Source organism: Dipteris shenzhenensis, chromosome 23, assembly GCF_047967505.1.
Source record: "Dipteris shenzhenensis isolate YYH24624 ecotype China chromosome 23, Dip_SZ_1.0, whole genome shotgun sequence".
Lineage (NCBI taxonomy): Eukaryota > Viridiplantae > Streptophyta > Polypodiopsida > Gleicheniales > Dipteridaceae > Dipteris > Dipteris shenzhenensis.
In genome coordinates, this window is record NC_141618.1 from 20,107,921 (window position 1) to 20,120,232 (window position 12,312).

Below are 12,312 nucleotides of genomic sequence, written 5' to 3' on the forward strand. Positions count from 1 at the left end.
CTAGATGTATAACTCAACGATCGGATTAGTAAAGACGGTGGAGTGAAGCTTTCTAGCTTGCCAACAGACCTCCAAGATGTGCTATAGAAGACCATTCACTTCTTTCCTTATACAAGAGGAACCGTGAAGTTATGGCAAGTTCAAGCAGCACTACAGGAACTAAAAGGACATGATGTATCTTTCTTAAGGCAATCTCCAAGAGCGTGTTAACCAACATAAAGAATTGCATGGATGGCAAATCCCAATTGTCATCTTAGTTTGTTGGAGTTGCAATGCACCTGATGGCATCTACCCTCAAAGGGATTTTTGAGCAATACGATAAGCAGATGTCTCAGAAGGTGACTTTTCTACAAAAGAAAGCCATTGATGCAGCAAAGGCAGTGCAACTTGAGAAAAGTCTCACAAAAAGTGAAGAAGCCAAGGTAGAGGAGGCACGAGAGCAAGCTAAGGCCGTTACAAAATGGTCCACATGGAAAGGCATAGAAAAGAAGAAGTAGAGAAGCGCACGAAGGAGCTCCGAGATAGACTCAAAGAAGTGAGAAGTGACAGGGACATCACAGACAAGGAGCTAGCAATGATGCAAAAGGAGCTTGAAGATCAGAGAGCCAAAAAGGAGGGTCCTTACAAGTAGCTCTGCAACATGCAGAACACATTGAACATTGGAAAAGACCAGATGATGGAGGAGCTGAAAAGGGAGAATGCAAAAACCAAAAAGGTGATGTAGGAACTGCGAGAGAGCTTCAAGGCTAGGAAGGATGGGGCAAAGAGTAGCTGGGGTGGAGAAGACAACGAGACATCTCTCTAGGAGAGGAAGGATGTAGAGAGTAGCCATGGTGGAGCAAGTTACAATAGCCACATAGTGGAGCGATTTGCAACAGCCACGGTGAGGGTTGTTTTTTTGAAACATTGTTCGAAGTCCAAAGAGTAAGCTACAAGACCCTGCAACAAGATTATGATAGGGTTATGCACGAGCTTTTCGTGGCTTTCAACTGTTGTGAAAAGAAATCCGTCCTCCTAAAAGAGTAGAGTGGAAGTCTTGGAAATGGCCCATGTTGATGTTTTTGAGCAATTTAAGCAGCTTCAACAGATGATGAGGGATTCAGATGAAGTTGTTGCACAGAGTAATCTAAAGGAAAGGAGTCTTTGAGATGTAATCTGTGTGTAATCTATTAAATTGTTAATCTTCTCCAGAGTTTACTTGGGCAATGTTTTCTCAACTATGTGACTAGATAATGTCCTTTAATCCATGCCAAGGACCATAATGTGAGACAAAAGATTTCAATTTGATAACTAATGTGAGACAAAATATTTTGATTAGTTCACTAATGTGAGACTGAAAGATTTTGATTAGTCAACTAATGTGAGACGAAAGATTTCGATTAGACAACTAATGTGAGACTAAAGATTTTGATTAGGCAACTAACATGAGGAATGAGAAGGTCGGGCTCAATGAACTCAAAGATTTTGATTAGACAACTAACATGAGACTGAAGAATGAGAAGGTCAGGCTCAATGAACTCTCTCCCTATTTAAGTGTAGTGCAGACACAACTAAGAGCCCATTATGAAATCTAGCCCCAAAACTCTATACACCGATCCAAACTCTGTACACTGATCCACCTACTGCAAATATATGGCATACCCAAAATACTTTGGAATGATTTTGTTCTATCTGAAAATGAGGTTGGAGGATATCCTCACAAAAATAGACCCGGCAAAGAAGGATAAAAATAGCTACAAGGATGACATGCTTCGGTGGTGGGTGTATTACTTAGAGTTGGCACAAATGGTGATATTAATTTCAATGGCTATTGTTTTTCCTGGTCCTTTAAGGTACTTGTCAAAATCATGATGTAGCTTTCTTTTGGCAGGACATGATAGAGGCGCAAAGATGTATAGAGTGCAAAGACCAAGATGACATGGACCCCAACAAAAGGAGTAGTTACTATGGGTATATAAGTCGGCATAATCAAGCAAGCAGTGTGTAATCTGAGTGTGTGGAGAGGTCTGCCATTGTGCATCAAACCGGCCTAAAGAGCTGGGAGATGCTTGCTATAGAGAGGCTGATAAGATAGTTGGGAGTCTTGAATTTTGTTGAGCGGCAAAATGTTATATTTTGAAAAAGTAAAAATCTTGCAGAGATTTCTTCGACTTGTGGACTTTCTCATGGTGCTCGTAATACTTGATTTTGTGTCGACTTGCTTCCATGTTAGTACATAAATGTTTTAAGTAGCCCGGTGGTTGAAATGTGACTGTTAACGAGATGATAACTAGTCTAAAGGGGACTATTTTAGTATATGATTATGCAACAAATTTTAGGATAGCACGGTAGTAGTGTAGGGATAGCACAGTAGTAATGTAGGATAAGTTATTGCCACCATGGTGGTTGGTTGCACTAGGCTATTAACAGCCACCAGTGTGGTGGTTTGCTTCTATTATTACAAGATGAATGGATTTGTGGATGTGTGGATTCGTTATGGGAACCCAGCGTGGTGGTTGTTGAAATATACTAAAAACAACCATGGGATGAAATCTGACGTTAACAAACAATAAACAATTTAAAGGGGACTGCTTTAGTATAGCACTGTGCAACAAATTTCAGGATAGCACGGTAGTAGTGCAGGATAAATGATCACTAGCATGGTGGTTGGTTGCATTGGGATATTAACAGCCAGCAACGTTGTGGTTTGATTCTATTATTACAAGATGAATGGATTTGTGGATGTGTGGATTCGTTATGGGAAACTAGCGTGGTGGTTGTTGGGATATACTAAAAACAGGCATGGGATTTACCATTTGGAATTTACAAAAACAATTTAAGTGTGGTAGCATGTTTGTCTGGACTAAAAAGTAGTGTCCATGGACACTTCTTTTTTAGTGCTTGTAAAAGCATCTTTCAAACTGATTGTGAGATTGGTTAGGAGTGTAAATTTAAAAATAAAGACCACATCCCACGTCCATGATGCGTAACTAACAAAGATACTATAATTGCTAGTTTCGCTTCTCTTTTTGAAACCTTCCGCTTTGAATATGCAACCTGGAATCTCTGTGTGTGTGTGTGTGTGTGTCGGTGCTCCTAGTTCTTTCTTTGCATTCTATCTCTCAGAAATAGCCTCAAAGTAGTAGCACTTTAAACAAATGCTGAAAGAGGTGAGATCCTAAGTGGAGTGGAGTCTGTAAATTCCACTACCAGTGAGGAACAAATCAACTTGAGACTAGAGTAGAGTAGCAGCATTTCAAACCAACAAAATATTTGCAAACACTCCTGTTGAATTAATAGCATCCCTAGGACCATCAAAGTTCATACTCAGATTTCTTGTCAAAACTTGAATGGTACATGCCTCTGTAGGAAACGCCTTTGCTTTTCTATTTCTTAAATGACATGCAAATGAGTTCAAGTGGCGATGCTTTATGCTACTTTTTGTAGGTGTGTCTAGTTTATTTGTCTCTAGGACCTGAGGATGTCAATTTTGAGACATTGATGCAACTGACCCATCAAGAAAAAGAGGTAGATGCTGTTAGAGAGTACGAGGCTGCAAAGAAAAGAAAGCAATGATAGAAAGCAAGGGAAGCGAGGTATGTCAAATCAGGAAAATGTTGTATTTGACATGGACAAGAGATGAAAGATAGCAAAGGAGGTTGTTTCCTTCTTTAAAGAACAAACAAGAGAAATGGACCAAAAATGATATCTTCATGCAAATCTTATTTCATCCCAATATCAAGCATTTGCATGCCAACAAAGAAGTTCACTTGTTGTAGGAAACAATCATAACCAATATACACAAAACCTTAACCCATGTCAAACAACAATGGAGACATGATGAAGTTTTCTTCAAAAGGTCTACTATGATGATGTTGATGAATTCTGATGGGTAAGAATGCCAAGATTTCAGCATTGCAAATGCTTCCAAGCTTTTGGGTGTCCACAGAAGAAATGTCTACTCTGCAAAATCTCACTTACCCATCGAAGAGCAGGAAATGTTGTCGCTATCCTCCTGTCGAAGACAATAACAACAACGATGTAGCAGCATTACACATGAGGTTCAAGATATTATGTCTACATTTTGGACTCAGGAAACACGGGTGTCCCCCAATAAGAAGGATGTTTGTAGAAAGAGGATTAGCAGAAAAACCTATGTGAAGCACCGTATCAATCTTCTTAAGGAACCTCAGGTTTGGATTTGCCTCCCCATGATTCCTTGTTTGAGTCATAAATGAACTCCTAGATTGGTTTTGCCATCATGAACTGCTTCTAGACTAGTTTTTGCCATGATGAACTGCTTCTAGACTAGTTTCTGCCATAATGAACTGCTTCTAGACTGTTTTTGCCATAATGAACTGCTTCTAGACTAGTTTTTGCCATGATGAATTGATTTGAGGTTGCATTCTCACTGCTATGTGACTTCCTGGAGCCATGTTGATTCCAAGTTAAGGAATCACACATTCAAGTGGATCTTCTGTTGTACTACTTTATCAATGCCGCTTGGTCCTATTGCATGGCTGTGTCACTCATAGCTTCTCTTATAACTGCTTTGAGAATGGTTTGTGACTAGTTTCTACTTGTGCTTTATAGTGTGCTTTGTATGTGCTTTAGCAATGTTAGATTCACATGTGCTCAATTGGGTCTGTCACTTTAGAAGTGCTCTTGCAAGTGCTTCATGGCTATCTTTTCACTTTAGAAGCTTTTATGGCATTGGATTCATGCTCAGTGACTAGTTTAAAGCTTTTATGGCATTGGATTCATGCTCAGTGACTGGTTTACCACCCACTTCTTTCTTTTTAAAAACTGCTTTTTCACAGCTTGATTTTTTGATTGGTTGTCAATGCTTTAGCAATGCTTTGTGATGACTGCTTTGGTAGTGCTTTGCATGTTCTTGTTATTGCTTTGGCAGTGCTTTATGACTGCTTGTTGTCCTTTTTGTAACTGCTTTATGAGTGCTTTTCCACTGCTTTCCACTTGTAATGTGCTTTGCATGAAATTTACAAGTTCTCTATATGTGCTTTGTGATTGCTTTGAAAGTGCTTTAACATTGATTTGTGGCTGCTTGTCCACTGCTTTCTATTTGAGGAGTGCTTTACATGTGCTTTTCAGGACTATGACAATGCTTTAGTGTTGCCTTGTCACTGCTTGCTTTTGTGATTAATTTGGTAGTGTTTTATCAAAGCTCTGTATGTTGTTTGGCATGTGCTTTTGACTTCTTAGATTCTACTAAGAATTGCTCAGTGACTGCTTTAGCACTACTTTCTTTTTAAAATTTTCTTTTTGACAGCTTGATTTTTTGTCTGTTTGTTAGTGCTTTGGCACTGCTTTTGCAGTGCTTTGCATGTGCTTGTTATTACTTTGGTAGTTCTTTATGATTGCTTGTCCTTTTCTTAACTGATTTGTGGTTGCTTGTCCACTGCTTTCTATTTGAAGAGTGCTTTACATGTGCTTTGCATGTTCTTTGCATGTGCTTTGGTAGAGCTTTACATGTGCTTTGCATGTGCTTGTTACCACTTTGGCAGTGGTTTATGACTGCTTGTCCTTTTCTTAACTACTTTAGGAGTGCTTTTCCACTGCTTTCCACTTATAATATGATTTGCATGATTTGTGGCAACCTATCCATTGCTTTCTATTTGAAGAGCGCTTTACATGTGCTTTGGCAGAGCTTTACATGTGCTTTGGGAGTGCTTTGCATGTGCTTGTTACTACTCTGGTTCTTCTTGGGAAGAGAGAAGGGATGATCTGGGTTCGCAGGTCTTGGCTGGAGTTGGTGTAGCTTCCAACAGCTTTGATGTGCTTGTCCTTTCCTTGATTTCTTTATGAGTGCTTTTCCGTTTCTTTTCACTTGTGATGTGCTTTGCATGATTTGTGGCAACTTGTCCATTGCTTTCTATTTGAAGAGTGCTTTACAGGTGCCTTGCATGTGCTTTGGTAGTGCTTTGCATGTGCTTTACATGTCCTTTGCATGTGCTTGTTACTACTTTTATGACTGCTTGTCCTTTTCTTGATTGCTTTATGAGTGCTTTTCCATTGCTTTCCACTTGTAATGTGCTTTTTGTGATTTATGGCAACTTGTCCACTGCTTTCTATTTGAAGAGTGCTTTACATGTGCTTTGGCAGAGCTTTACATGTGCTTTGGCAGTGCTTTGCATGTGCTTGTTATTGCTTTGGTTGTGCTTTATGATTGCTTATCCTTTTCTTGACTACTTTATGAGTGCTTTAACATTGATTTGTGGCTACTTGCCCATGGCTTTCTATTTGAGGAGTGTTTTACATGTGCTTTTCAGTGCTATGACAATGCTTTAATGGTGCTTTTTCATTGCTAGGGATTTTCTTTTGAAGTCCTTGAAAACAATCATCATATCAAAAGCTTTTTGCCCAAGTCCTTTGCATATGCTTTGGTAGTGCTTTGCATGTGCTTGTTACTACTTTGGCCGTGCTTTATGACTGCTTGAGCTTTTCTTGACTGCTTTATGAGTGGTTTTCCATTGCTTTCTACTTGTAATGTGCTTTCCATGAAATTTACAAGCTCTTTATATATGCTTTGTGACTGCTTTACAAGTTCTCAGTATGCCCATGGAGTGCTTTACATATGTGCTATGATTTCTATCCATAGAGTGATTTCTATCCAACTGTGCTCCCTTTGTTTTGTGCACTGGCATAGGTTGAATTCTTCCAATGATTCAAGGAAAATTTTCTAGAGATTCGGATTCAACAACGCTCATTTGAGTGCTTGAAGCCCTATTTTGTTTGAAAGATAAAGGACAGGTACACATGTTGTTGCATTTATCATGTGCAAATGTGTTTTGAACAACTAAAGACAAATGGAGCCACCTTTAAAAATGCAAGAGATGTCATGGATTTTTTAAGGACCAACTTGTCTCATGGGGCTCAAGCCAGCTATGCATGCAAGGAGAGGAATATAGCATAAGTGTTTTGGGAGGATAAGGAAGGAGATATTAATAGATCTAAATAGTGGGATTGTCAACTTGTGCCACAGACACAATCCATGCATTGTATACGAGGAGCTACGCAAGGGGTTGTTAGTCAAATAGCTATGAAAAGGTTGTCGTGCTACTTCAATGCTTGTATTCAAGAGCCTTGGGGACACTGCACCAATAAGAAGCATGTGCCCAGTTAGGAATATCACATCATTATTCCTGACAATGCATGTGTTTTTTTACTGATGAGGACCTCATTGAGGAGCCTCTCTTTGAAGGGCATCATGAAATGCTTAGCGAAGCTCTTTGCGTGGGGGACAACTTCATAGTGAATGCAGAGGTAGACAATGAAGAGGGAGCTGACTTCTACATCTTGAAGTGTACCAAAGCTAAGGAGAAGAGCCAAAAGGCTATGAAGGATGCTTGGGGCAACATAATTGCTGCAAGCTCCTTTGTTGTGAAGGGTCTCTTTTATGGTCATCAAGGTGACTTCCGCTACAAGCTTCTTCACATCACAAACCTGAGGTCATATTATATTCCCATCTTGTAAGGTCAATCAAGTTTCCACTAGAAGCCATTGAGGGAGAGAGAAACTTGTACTTGCTATCACTTGAAGAGTACAAGGTTGTCTACATATAGCATGCCTTATGATCTCTAGACCACATTCTAATTAATTTATTTCCCATGCTTGCTTTCATTTTCTATGATTGTTTATTTGTCTCCCCCCAAAAAAGAAGCCAAGTATGATTGGCTATACCAAATATGTGAGAAACCATTGTATATACATCAGTCAAGTAATGGTCATGATCCATTAGCAAAAGTAATACTTCATGATCCAACCATAGGGCACATGATCCAAGTTACTGATAATATTTGCAAGCATTCAGAAAGCTCTACAACTAGGCAAGACATGATGCAAGTCACAAAGAGTAATTACATGGTTTGGTATTATATTCATGATCCAACTGAACAACTGCACATGATCCAGTAGCTAAAAATTACACCTCATTGAAACAACAAGGTACATGACCAAGGTTACACATAGTATTTGCAATCCTTAAACAATTTCACAGATAACATCTTGTAAACTACGTCCTCTGCCTCGGTCTGATAAACGTGTCAAGTGCCCCAGAAGCAATCAGCTCCATAATTGGGCCTGTCACCCATCCAAGCTGCACATCATACCTTTTTACAACTAGCAGGCTATCTATATCTTCCCAAGCACCAAAGTAGTCTTCAGATGCAAACTGTTGGCGATCCCATGAGTTCAACCATCGCCACATAATCAGGGTCCTACATGCTTAACTAGAAAATTGTGTTGCCAATGTACAAGGACTGAATCTAACTTTAGAAGCACACAAAATGTCCCTTCTGGATTCCCAGTACACTTGTAGAAGGTGTCATCTAGAAGCATGGTGCTTGACACATCATAGAAAGGTATTTCTCCCATAAATACCATAGGTGCTTGAAAAATTTTGGTTTCCCATCAGAAATGGTGAAATGTGCCCTGTCACAATAATCTTGATCCAAAAATCCTGAGATAACATTCTTCGGGCTAGAAAAACACAACTTAAAGTGCCCTAATAGGTTGCCTCTCCGTTGGGAGCTCCATATATGTACATCAAGCCATCGAGCAACCCAACACAGAAAATTCTCTGCGTCCTCTGGCACTAGAAATGTCAAGTCACAATCGAGCCCCCGTGGAAGTCTCGTACTTACCGTGCGTAACGATGCCATCGGGGCCTGAATAGCTGCTTTTCATGGTTGTGATAATAAATCAACACACCATTCATGTCTATCATAAGAGCACATCGTTCTGCATTCTTGCTCTCTGGGATCATGTAGGGAGACAACATCTTAGGCCGAAGTTTGAAAGGACCTTTTGTGTACATGACCAATGCTAATTTTTTATCACCTATACAAACCACAACATGATCGAGCTTCATCAAGGAACCTCTCTCCATCTCTCGCTCTCTCATTAAGTTAACACATGTGTACGCACGGGTGCAAATATCTACAACTCCCAATTTTTGAACTGTAATTTTAATAAGATAGAATTCCTTGCCCATCTTTTAAGTTCTTCGAGGGGAGTGATGAGGTAAGAAGTCATAAACCTCAAATGCAGGACAGTATAAGATTAATGTATGATAATCAAATTATTTTAAGGTTTATGATCTCTGTTCAGATGGAGAGAATGTGTAATAACTAGAAGACATTTAGACTACAATAAGAGACATCACAATACCAATGACTTGATTAAGATGGCATTTCATTACATGGGGTGAACCCAGATTCCAAATATAAAAATTACAATCTCTTGCGAGCCCTTGGGCGGTGCATACTTGCTTTCAGGTGACCTACAAGACTTGCATCCTTCTCAAGAACCTTTTTAACATTACTTGGTGTTTTAGTCCTTTTTGCCCTACTAGTAGGCATCTACGCAATTGATGGATTGGCTTCAGTTGCATTGTTCTGTGTGGTCGTGTGCTTTGTCAGTACCTTTATCCATTGTTCGATAGTCAACCTATCTGGACTAGTCTCTTGGTTGGGAGCAACACCTCCTATACTTGTGTTTGCTTCTATGAGATCATCCAAACTTGCCTGTGCAGGTACATCACCCATCTATGTGTCTGTTCCATCTTCCAAGTCAACCACTTTTTCAAGATTCTGTACTGCCCGACAAAGGTGTTATCTCATCATCAATAAACGTACAATCAAGTTCTCTTCCAACCTTTTCTGATGAGCTTGCCTTTTCATTATCAAAAATAACTTTCCAAAAAGGACAATGGGCTCAAGCCCTGGGCTGAGGCCAAAAGGGGCTATGCTGCCCAAGAAAGGTGTAGGCTTAGCAATAAATGACTGTGCACTTCCAAGTACTCCAGGATTATCTGATGATCCTACTTGTGAATTATCAACAAAGACTGCATCCACAGAACATGCCAAATTTTAAACAGAGATTTTATCCTAGTGGAAAAGCACATGCAAACTAATGCAAGAACACATTTAGTAATCATGTAGTCATGCATAGACAATGCAGGAACAAAGCACTACTACAATAAATATACAAAGCACTCCTTGAAAATTGTCACAAAGCATATTATGCACTTGCACAACCCATGCAAAGAATATGCAAAGAAGCCCAAAAGTAGAAGGAAAGCAAACAAAAATCTAAACCCAGTGCTTAAGCATTGCCAAACCAGTCACAAAAGCACTGACAAAATCAATTAGTCAGAAAGCAGTGCCAAAGCACTACCAAACCACTCACAAGCAGTGCAAAAGCAATGTCTTGAGGGGCATTGTCAGTACCCTTGTCAATATGGCCCTTGGCCCTAAAGGGGACCCCTCAAGGGCCATATTGACAAACAAATTTATCTCTAGAGTCTTTTCTAGAGATAAACATTTGTCAATATGGCCCTTGAGGGGTCCCCCTAAAGGGGCAAGGGCTATACTGACCATCGTTTATCTCTAGAAAGGAGCAACTTACCTCTAGATATTGGAGCCTTGATAGAATTAGCATAGAATACATGCTAGCTAGCATAGACCAAATGCTACCTGACACACAAAAATGCTAATATGTAGAAAATATATTATCTAACTACTACTAGAGAACACATGGTACCTAACACAGAACACACAAAGCAATTTTAAAAGAGAAAGTCGGGGCAAAGAAATCTATACAGAAAGCAATTTTAAAAGAGAAAGCAGTGGTAAAGCAATCACAAAGCACTACTAAGCATTGACAAGCACACATACAAAGCAGTGCCAAAGCAGTGAGACCCACAAAGCACATGAAGAGTACTTTGTGGGTCTCGCTGCTTTAGCACTGCTTTGTATGTGTGCTTGTCAATGCTTAGCAGTGACCAAGTAGACATAAAGCAGTGCCAAAGCACTACCAAACCACTCACAAGCAGTGCTAAAGCACTGTAAAAGCACTCACAAAAGGAAGTAGTCACAAAGTAGTGCCAAAGCACATGTAGAGTACTTTGCATATTCCATGTAAAGCAGTCTAAAAATGCAAAGCAGTGACCAAGCAGTCAGAAAGAAATGCCAAAGCACTACCAAACCAGTCACAAGCAATGCAAAAGCAAGCAGTCACAAAGCAGTGCCAAAGCATACTGAAAAAGATGGACATGCGTACCAGACTGTTGTGCTTATACAGGACCGCCGGACTTGGCAAAGCAAGAGCCACGAGATGAGAAGCCAAGGAGCTACAACACCACAAAAGTGTTCCAGAGGGCCATGACACGGGAGCTAATGGAGCATCTTCATCAATGGATTGGAATCATGCCAAGATAGGTTGGTGAGAGGGGTGTTGGAATCCCACCTGTGAGTCCCCAATGAGGAGTGCATCATGGGGGTGTCCTAGGGTTTGAGAGATTGCCACATGGGAAATCTCTCAAAGAAAAAGGACAAAGGAGTACCTAGCAACATAGTTGCATCCGTACGCGTACGGATGGTTTTTCTGTACGCCATACGTACGTCCGCACGTACGGCTTTCCGTACGAGTTTTTTTTTCCCCTTTTTTTTTCTTTTTTTTTTTGTGTGGGGGAGGGGTTTTGCTTTTTGTTTTGGGGGGGGAGGGATCGATTTTGTGCCTGGCCAAAACCTTGGAAAACACATTTTTTAGCACTATTAATCCGCTGCAAATCTGCACTCCGTACACTGTTGGCCGACTTTGGCTGTGGTTGGCCTCAAGGATGGTCTCAAGGAGGAGGATGGCACTGATGCAAATGATGATGAGGATGAGGATGGGGATGAGCAAGAGAATGAGGATGAGGATGCACGCTGCAGCTTGAGGCTTGAGTCTCATCAGTTGTGAATCGTGATGCATTTCAATTTTCAGCTTTATTCCAAGCTGTGGCAGCCTTTTCTTCTATGATGTTTTGGCTTTGATGTTTGGTGTAGTATTGATCTATCATTGACACTATGTATCAGAATCCAGATTCCAAATGCCTTATGGTCTCTGGAGGGCTGAGGCTGGACTTTTTAAACTTTCATGATCAAAGGTAATAGGTAGTAGGCAGAGATCTGAGACAGAAATGTCCAGATGCTGTCCATAGAAGGAGAAGGCAGAATTGCGCAGGGATTCCAACAGAGGACTGTGTTGAGGTGGCAAATGACATCAGCAAGGGTACATGATGGTACCACCACCTGTACAGACAGTTAAGAGGCATTCCGGGGCACAGAAGAGGTTGAGACAAAGGCGGATCAGCAGCAGGAAGATGGTGCCTCAGTTGCAGCAGGTTCTGCGGCCATTTAGGCCTGAATGGAGGTGGGTTTAGGGCTGGACAGGCCTGGGCCAGTGGCAGCCTGCTGCCATGTGGCCAGGCTGGGCCAGCTAACCCTCAGTTTATGTGCCCCTAAAAGACCAGCATTAGGTCGGCCAGTA